The sequence below is a fragment of the Phaenicophaeus curvirostris genome, chromosome 13 (genome assembly GCF_032191515.1).
Source record: "Phaenicophaeus curvirostris isolate KB17595 chromosome 13, BPBGC_Pcur_1.0, whole genome shotgun sequence".
In the NCBI taxonomy this organism is placed as follows: domain Eukaryota; kingdom Metazoa; phylum Chordata; class Aves; order Cuculiformes; family Cuculidae; genus Phaenicophaeus; species Phaenicophaeus curvirostris.
The window spans coordinates 6,230,508-6,246,978 of NC_091404.1; the positions used below are offsets into that span (position 1 = coordinate 6,230,508).

General features: G+C 35.1%; 1 protein-coding gene across 4 annotated transcripts in view; it reads left to right on the forward strand.

Annotated features, from left to right (window-relative positions):
- Positions 1-1,368: 1,368 nt before the first annotated feature.
- Positions 1,369-16,471, forward strand: part of TENM1 (teneurin transmembrane protein 1) — a 662,362-nt gene continuing 647,259 nt past the window's right edge. For all 4 annotated transcript variants that reach the window (XM_069868106.1, XM_069868109.1, XM_069868108.1 and 1 more), the window contains exon 1: positions 1,369-1,455. The gene's annotated coding sequence lies outside the window, so the exon portion shown is untranslated. The remainder of the gene's footprint in view (positions 1,456-16,471) is intronic.

Genomic DNA, 16,471 nt, shown 5'->3' on the forward strand with positions numbered 1-16,471 from the left:
TAAATCTAGAAAGTAAAAATGGGAATTGTTTACACTGTGGGCTTCAGTTTTGATAGTTTTCTGTACTGTGGACTAACAAAACATTTGGGAATACACTTGACAGTTCCTGACTCAGAAGTTATAGAGAAGTCCTCTTTTGAGGTACTTGTGCACATAGGACTCATTTCTTCTCTCACTGCTGGAAGCCTATATTCATGCCTATTGAAAAGTATCCTCAGGAGTGCTGGCCAAATCTCTTTGTTGGTTTTATGGAGAAATAACAGCCAATTCAGCTGTGATTAGTTTAATTCCTTCCATTTTTGTGTTTTTTTTTTTTTTGAAACAACTTGTTTGAATAAACTACTTCTGAACAAGGTGGGATGTTGTAATGGTTAAATCTGATGAAAAATTCAAGAATATTTTTATTAAAAAGTGAACTGTCTCAGATTTGATTTGAGAACCGTGGCAAAAATCTGAGAAGAACTGGAAAGTACCTAAAGAGTAGCTGAGTGAGAACAACCCTGGTTATGTGATTAAAAGGAAATATGAAATAGATGGAGGTCTGAAAGGTCAATTGTAGAGAGAAATTACAAGCTACAAGTTTTGTGTCTTATAGTTTTTTGCTTAGGTTAAAATGATATGTATTCCATATATGTCTAAACTGACCTCTAGGAAATTGCAATGGAATCAGACTTGAGTGGAAAAATTGATTGGAGTTGGGGTGGTGGTTAAATGGAGGTGTTTGGAGGTTTGAAACAGAAAAAAATTACAAATAATCTTTAACGTATCACTTCAGACATGGAATTTGACCTAAGAATTTTTTAATTTGACCCTTTCTTTTCCATTATTTCAAATGGAATTCCATTTCAAGCTAAAATTAAGAAGTGCTTTTTGGAAATAATTTAAGATAATATGAAAGTCCTTAAGAGAAGCCTTGCATTTATGAGGTCATCATTTTTTCTTAAAAAAGATAGAAAGGAAGACTGGGAAGTACTGATCTGTCAAGCCTCAAGCTCCACCAGGGGAGGTTTAGGCTGCATATTAGGAAAAAAATTTTCACAGAAAAGGTCATTGGGCAATGGAACAGGCTGCCCAGGGAGGTGGTTGAATCACCTTCCCTGGAGGTGTTTAAGGCACGGGTGGATGAGGTGCTAAGGGACATGGTTTAGTGTTTGATAGGAATGGTTGGACTCGATGATCCGGTGGGTCTCTTCCAACCTGGTTATTCTATGATTCTATGATTTGCTTGTATTAGAACAATGACTTGCATTTACTTTACTGGTTTGAAAACATCTGTTGTAGGTTGGAGCTCTGTTGCAAATCCAAGTTAGTTTTTCAGATTTGAATAAAAATTTCTTCATCTGTCATCTTCTTTCCAGCAGCGTAGGTCTGTCACACTCTTCAGCTGAGCTTGCAGGAGATGGAGAGGCTTTGATGAGTCTTCAGAAAGGGAAGAAGCTTGGAACTAATAATTAGGTGAGTTTAAGAGAAGCAACTGCATCAACATTTTGCAATATATCCTTTTGTCACAGATATGGTATCAGAATAAATTATTGGAAAATTTTAGGTAATGACTAATAAAAATCCTTAGTAAATTATTAGAGATAAGCCTTTCATCAATACTTGCTTCCTTGTAGGCTCATTTGTATAGACCTTACATTTTTAAAAGTTACTTCTGAATAATATTTAATATGCAGATTATGTGTGTGTATACGGCTCATTATCAGTGAAGACTATCTGCTCAAGATTTTTTGTGAGTAAACTAAATTGGTCTTGTATGACAAGTAAGTTTCTTTAGACTGAAGGAATGACTGTTCATTCAGAACCATGTTTATAGTAAAAGCAAAATTAACTGAGGATTCACTTTCCTGAGATATATGCACATATATAAGAATATACTTTTTGCCTTTACCAATGTTATAGAATTCCTCTTAACTGACTTCTTAACCAGAAGTGTATTAAAAATTAAGGTGAACAGTGTGAAGACAGTCAAATTGAAATTCAAATTCAGAACTTTAACTGAATATGCATAGAAACATTTCTTTCTTACTCTGTTTGGAAGTCTGCTCAAGATTCACTGCTGATAAACGATACATATTTTGATTTTATTCTAAATTCCAAATATTGTTTTCTAAACAATGAAGTTACCATAAAAGGATTGGGTTTTGTCCCATTGTTATTCAGTTCTACAGCTGACATTTATTCCAGCCATTTTAGTAACAGCATTTGCACTTCTAGGCATTGCCTGTTGCTCCTTGGGAGAGAATTCTTCACATTAGGTGTTCTTCTGCCCTTTCTGTCTGTCCACCCCTGCAATCTATTTTGTACTGTCATGAGAATCATAGTTTGTGCTTGGTGAATGGACTTTTCCTTCTGTTTTACAAGAAAAACAACCACACTGAAGACACAAACGTTTCTTTCTCTGAACACTCATTGCTGCTGCCGAAAACAGCTGAGTATCTCTGCAAATTGACTTAATGTTGCAGAGGAAATCTTAGATCATTTTCCAGTTCCCAGAATTTATTCTTAGCTAACAGGAATATTGTGACAATGTTTGAGTTTTATTTTAGAATAGATATGATTTTTCTGAAAAAGAAAAAAAGAAAAATGATGTAGTGAAATAAATGAACAAATGAAACTAATGCCATGGACAATTGCTTTTTGCCTCTAGATTTAGCTTTTAAAAGTGAAGGAGTTTTCTTCAGGAGAGAATTGAATACAACAATAATTCCTATCATTTATGTAACTTCTACAAAAGTTGTTATGTGGTTGGAATAACAGACCTTAAATTACAGAGTGTTTCATTAAATACAAACATTAACTTATAGTAAAATTGCAGACAGTTCTGCTCCAAATTGACTTCGGAGTTACTCTTTTTCTCTGTGCAGCTCACCTTTCCCTCCTTTAGCTTCATTTTCTGCACTCTCTCTGTTTGAAGTGTCTTTGAAAAGGTGGATTTCTGAGGAACAGAGGGAAAGATATTGAAGTGCATCTCATTGACTGGCCACTTGGTAGTGCCTGAAGCCATATACAGTTTTGTATAACTCGCATGAAGTCAAGCTGCCTTACCTCTTTCTGTTCAAATCAAAGCTATGCTGCACCTATAGTCTGTATTAGATGTTGCTTTTTCATGTTTTAAGTGTGCATTAATGCTGGTAAATGCATGAGCATGCTACATGCATCCAACAAGTGGACACCAGCATCGTAAAAAAACCTAAAGATTCATTGTCATTCCCTCAGAACCAATTCTAGGTAATGCTACTTGTATAAATACTACTCTTAATTTTCTGTGTTGTCCTCCTCCTTACAGTTGGTAAATATTAGCCAATTTTTATTCCTTTTTTCCTGTATTGCTTGCTTTCATAGAATCATAGAATAACCAGGTTGGAAGAGACCCACCGGATCATCGAGTCCAACCATTCCTATCAAACACTAAACTTTCACATAACAAGGTGTTGGCTTTTTAGTATGTAATTCTTTTTCTTAACCTTGTTGCCCAAGGTATCGCAAAAAATCAAGATCCTGAGAAAGATCAGCCTTATACTGCTGATGTAGATGTTTTGTCCTATCTTGTAACAAAATTTGTAGCACACTTATAAGGAAGGGAAGTTCGTTACTCTCTGAATAAATTGATTCAGGGTAGCAGAAGGACAGAGAAGTGTGTATGTACCTTGGTTTCAGAGAATCGAGTATAGATTTCACAAGATGGACCAGGGTAAAGCAGTTACTTTTGTGCTGTCTACATAGCACACAAATTTTATTCTGTTGTCTTGGCAAGCACCAGTTTTACTGTTGATTTTCTTCTGTCCTCCTTTTCTTGCTGAATTTCTACTTCTCATTGAGTTACATGCTATTGTGGTAAGCTCTGTCAGGCAAAGATTGTTTTTCTTTAGAGAAGAGATTGCATGCTTGCATAGAACATGTGCCAGCAGGAGAGCTAAATTTTTAAGAGACACAAAGGTCTCCCAGTCGTTGCTGTGAAGCTCGAGGGTAAACGTAAATATAGGACCTGGAGCACAGCTTGATAGAAAAGAAGGTAAGACTTGAAATAACAGAAGATGGCATTGAACACTGAGGTGATAAATATAACAGCTACTACATCCTAAAGCTGGAAAAACTTATAAAATCAGTATGATATAATGCTGAAGTGTATACATTGTGATAGGTTTATCAAGCAATATTTTCATGTGAAATGTTATTTAAGTAGTCTGCTGATCCTTTGCAGTAAAAACCAGTAGACATAAGGATGTTGGGCTCTGTTCTATAAAATTGTGCCAGTACTGGGTAACCTAGGCTCAAGCATACTGTTCCATTAACTTCCACAGAAACGGTACCTAGACTTTTACTTTAAGTGCATATTGGAAGTGCTGCAGACAAGAAGGATTAATCATGGTGTTGTTTCGCTGCGATCAATAGAAGACCTCTGTGACAATAAGCTGGGAAGTGGTTTTCCAGAAAAGCTTATATTTCTAAAGAGTAAAATACATCCGTACCTGTGACAGTGTTACCAACAGAGGATTTAATTCAACTCCTGTTTTTCCTGTAGAGAGCAGAATGTTGCTGTTCTCTGTTCTGACCCTCTGTGTTGTTTATTTTCTCATTAGAGTTCTATGAGTACACTGCACTTTGATATAATGCACACAATATACAGATATAAATTTCCATGAAAGACATTGTCTCTGGTTTATTTAGTGAATAGCATTATTGAGATCTCAGTTCTGTGTAAGCCCTTTGGCTGTAGCTCTTCTGCATGTTTATTATAAGCTATGAATGCTAAAGTAACAGTGTTATAAAATAATCAGAAGCCTCCTCGGTTGGGAAAATAGATAATTCCATTAATACGTTTAAACCTCTTAAGAGAACTCAAGTCAGCTATTTTAGTGTTGTGTTACGGTCTACATTAGGCCTAATAATTACATTTCAAGTTGGACATACACAATCTATATATCTCTATGTGTATGTATGCATACACATCACATATTTTAATATCAGGAAAAAACTATCAGGTCTGCAAAATTTCAACTTACACCTCTGGCCACTCTGTGGAACATCTGATGTATCAACAGATGTAATTTTAACAGTAAGTTTATACCATAGCATTCAAAAGACTGGAAAATTTGGGGTGTATTTATCAGCAAATTTATTTAAAATACTTCCATCTTCCTCACAACAAAAATATACTTTAGATGATAAGTGATAAATAATGATCTGCAACAGTTGTATATGAAAATTGGGACTGACACATCTAAACATTTTAGATGTCTCCACTGTAGTTCATTTCTGTAAGACAGCAATACACAATGCTATGGGCAACTCACTACAGATATGCTTGTCTAATAAAACTACATTGGGATCTGAACCACAGACATTATTTGTGCAATTCAATATCAAGCTGAGACAAAACCCCCACATATCCCTCACTTTCAGTTATATTCATATTTGTTGCCTTTTCCTGTTCTGTCCATATACGACTAATAATGACTTCAACCTTCCTGACCAACTTATATTTCTACATAATACACTCCCCAACCCCCTAATTAAGACAAAGTGGAGAACTCTGTTTACAAGTAATAATTAGTTTGTACTATACAATCATTTAAACCTTAAATGGATTAATCCATACATTTATAAAATTGAATCTTGGTTGAGAGAGTAACTTTGTTCTGTAATAACACTGTCAGTAAGTTGCTGTTCTAGGACTCCACTGCTCCCTTATTGAGGTGAGCAGGACTTTGATATACAGTCAACCAAGTCTGTAACTTGTACTAAATAAGCAAAATTACCTTATTGCATGTATAGAGTGTCGTAGATAACACCATGAAAAATGACTACTCAGTGATTTCATACAACATATGTAGGCGTAGATAGGAGATACTGTTTCTTTAACACTTTATCATATTATGACAACTTAATTTCCTACTGAGTATGAATAATTCTACTGTGAAATAATTTATCACTAATATTAATTCAGATGTTGGACAGTCTTTCAAATCAGCTGGCTATATTATTTAAATTGAGCAGATTTTTACTTTTGTAAGCTAAAGTACTGCTATTAATATCATATTCCTTTTCAATGAGTGCCATGTTCCTTACTTTGAAAAGTAAGTTCCTAGTAAAAATGAGTGAGTCTTTGGTGCTAATTTGACTAGGAAAATTTTTAAAAGGCAATACTTCTGTCAGTTAGTTCTGTGTAATCAAGAGGCAGATAAACATGAAGTGAGTCTAAAGTTTCAATTTCCTTAAAAAAATGCAATATAGAATCCAGAGGTGAAAAAAAATTAATCAGAAACTTGTATTTCATTTATGGCTTTATCATAATACTCACTACTATTTTAGCCCTACTTGTCCTTAAGGAGAGTTGTGAACATTTTTTTTTTGTGAATAATTTAAATGCCACAGCTCTAGAAAAGGCTATGACAATTAATTACTACTTCTTCAGCCCACAATCTGAATTTCGTAAATATCAGAGTGCACAAGACAAATTTGAGTATCTTCTCATTAACATGCTAATGCTTGTTTGTTAAAGCATAAGGATTCATCCACAAATAAATGAGGGCAGGGTTACGGCCAGTGAAGGAACTTTAATTCTGTCCCTTCTAATCCTTTACCTGCAGTAAGTTTTTAGCCTCAAATACCAGGGAAAAAGACAAATTAACACCAATGAGGGCAACGTAACAACAGAAAGGTAGAGCACACTTGCAAGTCTATTGTCATGAGGATATGCATATAAAATTTAAAGTCCTATTAGCAATGCAATAAATTGCTCTTACACTGCAAAATTCTGGCATAACCATCTGTTTTCAAAGTGTTTGGAAACCTTCTCTAATATCAGATGTGTTAATGTAAGAGTGGTATAAATATCTGTGCTTACTTATCTTTGTAACCATTAATCATTTATCTCAGTGCTATGTATTTTTCTAACCTGTTGATCATCTGAATGCGTTGCAGTTTTGGCTGCATTTGGAAAAGATTCTCAGGAGGAGGAATGTTAATGGACTTAGTTGGAGCTCCTTCAAGCGGCTGTTCACTTTGATCTTTGAAATGAATCATCACAGCTATGAGATGATCAGTGGCCAAGGCTTAGGGAGGTTTGACTGATTTATGCTCATTCTGTATGGTAATGACCCTACATGTTAGGATTACCTCATAGTTTCCTCCTAGGCTGTTTACAAAGTCAAGCTGCTATCATTGGGGTGTGCATTGAGTAGCCAAAGGCATTTAGGTGTTAAATATTTGAAATTTAGCTCACTTCTCATTCCCTATTCCATTATTTTGATGTTGTCTTTAACATGACTTTGATGCAAAATGTGTGATGTTTTTGTTCAGGACTTAGTAGTATAACAGTTGTTGATTTTGCTGTCATAAAATCAGTGGTGCTGAAGTTAGAAATGTTACTAACAAACAATAGAGTAGCTATTGCCTGGAGCCTAAAATAAAGAATCTGAATGTTTGATGATATGTGGAACAAAATGAATTATGATTCATAGATTGATGGGTAGATACTTTCCTATCGTAAGCGATGGTGGACTTTTTCGGCTCCTTTAAAAACTGCTGTTAAACTAGAGAGCAAAAACATTATCCGCCCTTTTTAGCAAACCATGGCATTAAAATGCCACATCTGTTTTTTCAGAGGGTATGGATAATTTTTTTTCAATATTGGAATGGGAGGTGAGGAAAAATAACTCACAGTATTTACTGAGATTCACCCAGTGGTCTAAATGTTCAACTTCAATTGTTATTTTTTGATTATGAGACCACAATTGCTGATACTATGAAGATGTCTCAGCCTATCAGTGTACAGATGGATGACCAATTATTTCCTGTATTTCTGTTTATCATAGCAGTAAACTTCTTCAGTGAAGACAACAGACTGTTTAAGATACGGTTTGAAAGATCATCAAATTCTCAAAATTAGGATAAAATACCTGAAACTAGTGAATGCAATTGTGTGGTTTTGCCTTGAATTAAAGAGTAAATAAAGAATCAAAGCCTATTAACAGTTTTACAGGTTTTGTTATAGGTCATACATAGTGGTTCAAAGTAGGAGTCTGAAAACCAAAACACAGTGCTAGGATTTTTAAAGCTGTCTGCAGAATGTGTAATTTAATCTCAAGATCAAATACATTTTTATTTTGTAGGGCTGTAGTTTTTGTTTCCCGTTCCTAGAAATGCAAGACAGATAAATGTTTTATGTACAGTTTGTGGGTTAAGGAAAAAACAAACAAACAAAACCCACCAAGTTTTTGTGAACAGGAACTTCAAATTTACCTGAAATTGTTATTAAAAACTCTTGAGTTCATTATAGTTAGTAGTATAGGTGAACTGAGATGCAGCTTTTTTTTCTCTGTATTTTTTTTAAAAAGTTTTAGACTTTCGTGTTGCATTTCTTGCAGTTCAGACTAGTTGTAAGAGTGAAGGATAAATCATTTCATATGGAGAAAATCCCTCTTTTATTATAACGTACAGAATATAATTCTTGTTCTACCTCTCCCTGAAGTTTTCCTATAAGTCCTAGGAGACTGCATTGCTCAATGTACAGAACACTGAAAGAGCATATGAGGCTGATTTTATGTACAGTTTGCTCTGCTATTTGTTCCTCTCCTCTGCGGAACAGGCTATTAATCTTCTTTTCCTTCATAAAGAACTTTTGAACCCACTGATTACTGTGAAATTATTAATACACATATTATTATCTGCTTTCATTTAAAATTATTTTTCCACCAGAATGGAAATCTGTTCTCTAAAATGAACGTGTTTGTTTCTAGTAATGTCTTTTTGAAACAAAAGCTAAGGACAATTGCTGAAGATAGACAGACTGCCTGGTTAATATTGCATACTCAGAATAAGTCCTGCTGAGACAGGATTTTGAAATTAGTACCCTTGGGATGCTGGCACTACAGCGCTTTATGAACATGGTGACTGTTCTGTCTGCTGGAATCCTGTCTGCAGAGCCCATAATAATATTCATAACAGGTTAGACTAATTCTCCATCTGTGTCACTGTCCCAGTTCAAACACGGGCTATAAATGAATGCGTATGAGAAGAGGAGACTTTGTGTTTAAGTCTGATAAACACTTTCCTGGCTGCTGAAGAAAAGAGTTTACTTCAATCAGGGGTAGGCTTTTTGCTTTTAATGACCTGTCAGATTCTTTTTTTTATGAATATTTCCCAGTTTGTGAATACAGGTGTATTTTTAGCATTTGTAGTATCTCGTGTCAGGGAGTTCCACAGTTCATCTTTGCATTAAGTTAAGAAGTGCCTCTCTGTTTTATAATTTTGAACCTCTGCTTGTGAATTAGTGTTTGAGACTTTCTTGTTATTGTAGTGAAAGAAGCACTTAACTGAATTTTCTTTCACCTCTTCCATGCCTGTCATCATTTTTATCTGGCTCTTGATTGACCCTTTTCTAGACCGGGAGTACTAGCCTGTCAATATCTTCCTTCTCTGCAAGTTATTTGGTAACTTTTGATAGTATTTATCAATGTTTTTTTTCAAATTATACTCCATGCTTTTTCTCAGATGAAAGGAACAGTGTTCCACACAACAATCACGATATGTGTATGACACTGCCTTTACCCAGTAGCATTGCAGTTTCTGAGGTTTTCCTCTGCTTAGTAATAGTACTTAATCTACTGAGCCGATATGCTCATAAAGCTATTATTTTAACGTGTAATCTCTTTCAGTTTTGGAAGTAGCTGAATCAGAATCAAGCACTGGGTGCATAAAATGAGAACTGCGTTTTTGCCAAATTCATTACTTTACATTTGTCTAGTTTAAAAGTCATCTGCCATTTTACTCTCAATCACTCAGTGCCACAGAGTCTTTCTGCAACTCTTTTTTTAGTCAACTTTTGTTTTATTTCCCCTGAAAAACTTAGCATCAGTAGCAAACTTAATCTCCTCTCCATTCTCTTTTCCTGATCATTCCTGAATGTGTTGAGCAGCTGAAGCCCCAGCAGCGATTCCTGAGGGATTCCACTCTTGCCTGAGAAAATTGACCATTTATTACAGCTCTTTGTTTCCATTCTTTTAGTTAGTTATCCCTGTGAGGACCTTCTCTCTTATCTTATTTCAGCTTAATTTAAGACCCTTTGGTGACTGGACCTAGTTGAAAACTTCATGGAAATTGGAGTTGGCTGTGTTAGCCACTTCTCCCCATTCTCACTCAGTTTGTATTCAGTGATTTTTGTCAGAAAATTCTAGTGGACTGTGGCGTAAGAGATTTCTACTTCAATTACATTTGTATGTAGTTTCCATAAAGGTTTGTTGGTAGGAGAAACAGGTTCATATTCAAGAAAAAAACTAAATATTTAATATCCAATTAGAGGTGCAAATTTCATCACAAAGTTTTAATGAACTGCTTTTGTCTATTTCTAATCATCCTTACAATTATAGAAAAAGCCAACTCTGAAGTCTTCCAAAGGTCAGCACAGAAAAAAAATAATGATCTAGGAACGACATCTCGATTCTTATCCAGATGGACAAAGGAGCTTAAATGCAGGAACTATGGTTTTAATGGAAGCAATAAACTATGACATTTAAGTCATACTTGTACACATCGATCTCTACTTGGGTAATCAGAAAAAGTTTCCAAGTGCATTTACAGAATAAAAGACTCAAAAGTGTAACTTATTACTAGATTGTCAGGCTTGAGACCACCCACTTACTGAATTGATCTTAATTTATCTATAGATTGATTTTTCCATACTGTCTTTGCTGTTTTGATGCATTCAAAAATTATACTGCTTTTTTTGTTATTAATGCTAAGTCTGAAACAGGAGCAATAGATCTTTTGAGTCAGGATGAGCTTAAAATGTATGAAATTATAAGATAAAGGTGGTAATTGCTGAGAACCAACTGTGGCAGCAATGTATTAGTGCAAAAAGATATCACATTAGTAAATCTCTTGAAAGCGTAGGTTTTGGTTGGCTATCTCTAAACTAGCTGTAATTTGTACTGCCAGGCATAACTGGAATTCAGCACATGATAATTACCTGAGCCTTCTCACAATGTTTCCAAGGTGAATTGTCACCCACATACTTCTTGTTACAAATTTCCTACTTCAGAGCTTAGGCACAGACAAGTTTAGATTGTGGTGTAGAAGTGTCCTCTGTCTGCAAGACAGGATGTCTCTGAATGTCTGTAAAGCAGTAACACTGGCATAGCAAGAGTTGTAATGAGTAGAAATAACAGACCAGTGCAGGGTCAGGCTGTTTTGCTGGGTTTTGTATGGGGTTTTTTTGAATCCCTAATGTAAAGAATCATGAGTCTTAAATCTAGTTGTTGGTCTTTGTGAATGCGGACAGCATCAGCAGCTCCAGAAAAGGTTTGTACAAATTCACAAACAATAGGGCTATAAAAGCATGCAGAAAGCAATGGGGCAGGTTGTACCCTCTAACAGCCCTAGTACTAGATTTGTGGATGCTGGGGAATTATAAAGGGACTGGACCTCAGAAAGTTGCAAGGCTTTGGTGCTGCCTAAATATAGCTTCACTTACTGAAGAAATCGGAAGCAGAATAGTGGGCCAGATGGACAAGTGGTCTAAGGGCATTTTTAATATTATTATTATTATTACTATTATTATTGTTAATTTTATCATGCAGGATGGCAACACAAATTTGCTTGTAATTTACGGTCCTATGAAGTAGGTAACATCTTTAAGATTCTGCTTTCTCATTACTGTACTTCGCCCAAAACTGATGTTCAAAAGCCTAATAAAGTTAGGAGAATAAAGAAGTGTTGCCGAGCATATAATGCTGAGTTTCGAGTAACTCTATTTGTAACAATGATATTGCTCAGATGTACATTTTTGTGATGTAAAGCAGAACTTTTAGAATGGGAGAAATTAATAAGAGGGGTAGTCATCAAGAGAGTGAACTGGGGGATACTTTCAGCATAGTTATTTTTAGTCTTCAAATTCACGATGCTGTCTTTCTGCCAAGACAGTGAGTCTGAAACATGCAGATGTCTGGTCTCTCTCAGTAACAGATAAACTATGTTGCATGTATGCAGTAAAACCATCACCTACAGTAGTACTTTGAATCTTGACTAATTTAGGCACTTCTGCTCCCTTAACGCGGGAGTGGTTTTCATTCATATGAAAGAACCATTGTACCTAGTCTTATGTTATGTTCTATTATGTCCTGTTATGTTATTTTTTTAATTATTATTTATTCATTTATTCTGCCTTCTCAGTCTCAGTGGCATGAAGAGTTAATGAAACTTTTGTATGCAGAAAGTTTTGCCAGTTTTGTAAAGACCTAATGCATGTATTTGCACAAGGCAGGTCTTATGGCAGCTATAGAGATACAATAGGTTCTTAAATATTAAGGGAAATGTCTCTCATCAGGCCCTAGTAATGACATAGGGATGAGTCCAGCTGTCCTGACACAAGAAATCAACTGTGTTACATTAGTTTTCCTTTTTTGACACTGTCATGTTACTTTAGATTTCTCGGAGGTGTTACAAACTCAGTGGAAGAGAAGTATCAAGCATGGCCTTATACAGATTGGATAGATTCACTGCTTCAGAAATGTTTGTCTTGCCAAGGTTGATTGCTATTGTATTTTAAGATGGATTACGTTATTGGCTGCACCAAACATGAAAATAAGACTTTGGGGTTTTTTTGCATTTGTTTTTTTCAGCATGAAATGTCTAAATTCTAATGATAACATCCTGTTATGGCAATATTTGAACGTTGTTTTAGAAGCTCAAAGTAATTCTGAAACCTCAGTGCATTTCTTCTTTACACGTCCTTATGATATAAACTTTGTATTCTCAAACTCTAAATGGATATAGCCGTAAAATAACAAGCTAATCAAACTCATTTATCATTTTTCTTGAGAAGGGTATAAATCTATAGATGTTTTTATAAAAATCTCCAAATTCGGAGGTCGTGCTGAATATTTATTTAGTGCATGTTAGAGCAGCTTGGTGTAATATAGTACTACTTAACTAGTTAAGTACCTGTCATGCAGGAAGTCATCTTTGGACATGACTGCAGAGACCAGATCTCTGTTGTGCAGCCTCAGAATTCTGGAAAATAACTAACTAAAAGCAAGAGGAGTGAATTAGCCCAGCAGGCATTAAAGACCTTGCAATAATAAAGCCAGATATAACCAGTAATTTTCTTTCATAAAAGCACTTATAGAAACAGCATTTTCTAAAATGCAAATAACTTATTTCCCAACATGGGAGATATTAATTATTAATAAATTTATCATCAAGAAATGCTTTGTAATTATATCTCTCAGCAATCTACATTGAAGACTTTGTGTACTTGTTGCTGGTGAAGTGAATAACCGTCAAACGCGGAATGACCTGCTTTACAATTCTGTGAGATTTGATCTTTCTTGAAATGCAAAAGACTCTGCAAATGCAGTTATAAGACTAGACATGAATGAACGTTATTTTAAAACAGTTTAATAAATAAAGTCTAAATTGGAAGAATGTTTGTTATGTATAGAAACCAAACACACCCTGTGAATAATTCTCATAAAACTACACATTTATATTTGAGGTGTTTTCACTTTAACCATTTCTACCAACGTGCCAGATGGTTAAGTCAGGATGCTGATCTTTCACAAAATATAATGCCATTACCTGTTTTAATCTGAAGGATCGTTTATATTCAAATCAAGCCTGCACTGCATATTGAAGGTCTTATTTTTGAGAGAGGAAAAAAGGAAGAGATTTGTAGGTGCTATGAATAATTCTTTAATTTTCTACTGAATATTTAGGAGTTAACAAATACTTAGTTGTCTTAAGAGCTATTTTATTTTCCCTTCCTAATTAATCTTTCTGGTTTTGAATTGCTTGATTCTACAACTTTAGACAATAATGCCAATGAGTAAGTTAAGGAATTTTTTCTTTAGAAAACTCTTCACAGCTGATGGAGTGTGTGTGTTTTTTTTAATAGTTGAAAGGATCAAAGAAATTGGATTTGAGGTGTTTAATTAAGTCTGTTCACAGACAAATGGTCTTGATGAGTGACAGGTTGGCGTGATGCAGCCCACCAGGAAAAACAGCAATTAGAATGAACCTGTGGACTCCACAACACGATCTTTTCAAGTTCAAGTCACAGAACTAATTTAGAAAAGAACTAACATTATGTTGACAGAGAATCAATAATGAAAGCCACCATAGGATATTTCACTAATGCAAAGTTGCTTTAACCCCACCCTACAATTAAACATTTGTTCACAAGTTATATAGTTTGAGTTCTCCTGTGGTAGTATTTTATAAATATACATTCATAGTAAGATTTTTTTTTCCCTTTCATAGAAATGTTGAAAATAAAAATATTTATAGATTTAAGAACTGTTTCGTGAAATAAGTCAATTTGATATATAAATATATTAAAGAAATTGAAGTCCCATTGGTGTTGGTGAAAACCACTTTCTCTGACTTCATAATACAAGGCAGTGTAACATAAATGTTCATGTCTAGAACTAGGGCAAACATCTGCATTTGTGTATCTACTGAGAGGAATTAATCCACTTCACATCTGCCTGGCAAGTTCTGCTGTTATGTTAGGTATCATTTTTACTTTGTGAGGGCGTGATAGTAAGTATTTATGTTCTGATTTTGTGGAAGCTGGAAAGGATTTTGGAAGGCCCACAGAAAACCCATCCTGTCAGACTCTAATCAAATGCTGAACACATATTTTTTTCCTGTAGGCTCTTAAAGTGAGTACTTTTCACTGTATCTCTGTATTTTCATTGTTAGATTGTCTGAGCACAGACTGGTATACATAGTGTGTATAGATTTATTTAGTATATAAGTAAAATGATGCTCATTAATTTAGAAAAAAGTATCTAGTATTAAAGGCAGGTACATTGTAGTGAGATAGACCACGTCTAGCTCTATTTCTTTATGGACTGTCACTTATTTACTAAGCGGTTTCACTTTTTGTTTGTCTTCTTAGTACACTTACTTTATTGTTTCTGTTTACTTATTAAAGTTGATGTTCAATTGAAATTCAGCCTGTTGTCTATGTACATAAAAATCCCTTTTTGAAATGTTGTTATTGTTTTGGTTTTTTTAATACAAATGTGAAGATGTTACCCTAAAGATAGGTAATAATAGAGTTCAGAGAATGTGGTAAGATTCAGCAAAATGTTGCTTAGATAGGCTAATATTAGATGGGTAGATCTCAAAACACTTCAACTTTACAACAGCAGTACATCCACCACCACTGGCAATATCCTCTTCCATTATGCCTTCTTCCCATAGAAGTGCTCAATCACCTTCCTGCTCTCCACTCTCTACCCATTACTCTGCCATTTGTCTTCCCTTTTCTTCCCTTCTCAAAATATTCCAGATCCTCTGTTGCTGACTCTCTCAGGTAACCAAGAATTCTAAAGCACAGCAACAGAGGTATTCACATCTGAGATCTAAGCTTGTTTTGCAGAGGAATCCAAAGGTGGTAGACCACCACAATTAAGATATCTCTTAAAAAGTCTGTAACCAGATTCCATGCTTCAGGCTGGGCAGATGCAAACCCTGTACCTGTACGTAATCCAAAACCAATATGCATGTTATAGGGAAATTTTAATGGCCATTTTTTGTAGTATATTTAGGGTTTTTTTTCCTTCCCCTTTTCTAGTGAAATCTCTACAGTGATATCGATTTCAGAAACAGTCTATTTTGTACTGTGCTGGGAAAAGAAGTGTCCTAATGGTTGAGATGTGCCAAAAATCTTCCGATATAAAAATGACTTAAGATACGGATAATTGGATGTGAAGAATCACACTCTCTTGGTACATGTGACCTTTACTGGGGAATATAACCAACCGGTTAAATGCCAGACACTGTTCAAAAATGAATGTACAAGAAAAAAAAATTTCCAAATAAAAATTTATTTTATGACAGTGATGTTTAGTAGGGAACCTTAAAGATTCTGATTCCCATCTGGAGACAGCAGAAAGCAGAAAAGGAAGTGATGAAGCTGTTCCTTGAAACATGAGAAAAACTTTGGGTTCATCACAGTGTATCCTCTGCAGGTTTTACTCAGTTGTTAGAATAATGTTGGAGGGAAAAAATAGGTGATAGTTACTCTTGTTTTAAGAGAGGGTAAACCTTTTGATTTGGGAGTCAAATTCCAAACTCATGAAAGGACAAAGTGGAAATTTCTTTCCTCAGTGGAACACTGATATCAGCGCTTTAAGGCCTATGGTTTCTGCTCACGCTCTATGTGATAATGTATCATTAGGTTCTTTCTATTCTTAAAGTGCCCCTCATTTGCTCCTAAGATGTCATGTCAAAGCAGTTTCTTGCTGGCTGAGACTCAAGAAGAGCACGCACAGGATTCTGTGCACCAGGGCATATTGAGTTCATTCTCATTAAATGTTTGCTAAATCTCTATGATGCTAAAACAAGTTTCTTGGAATTGATGTGCAGCAGTTATTTCAATTAAACATTTGCGAAAGGCTTTTAATGTCCTTATCAGTAAAATTCAGTGTAAGCCTTGGATTAATTTATTCATGATTGT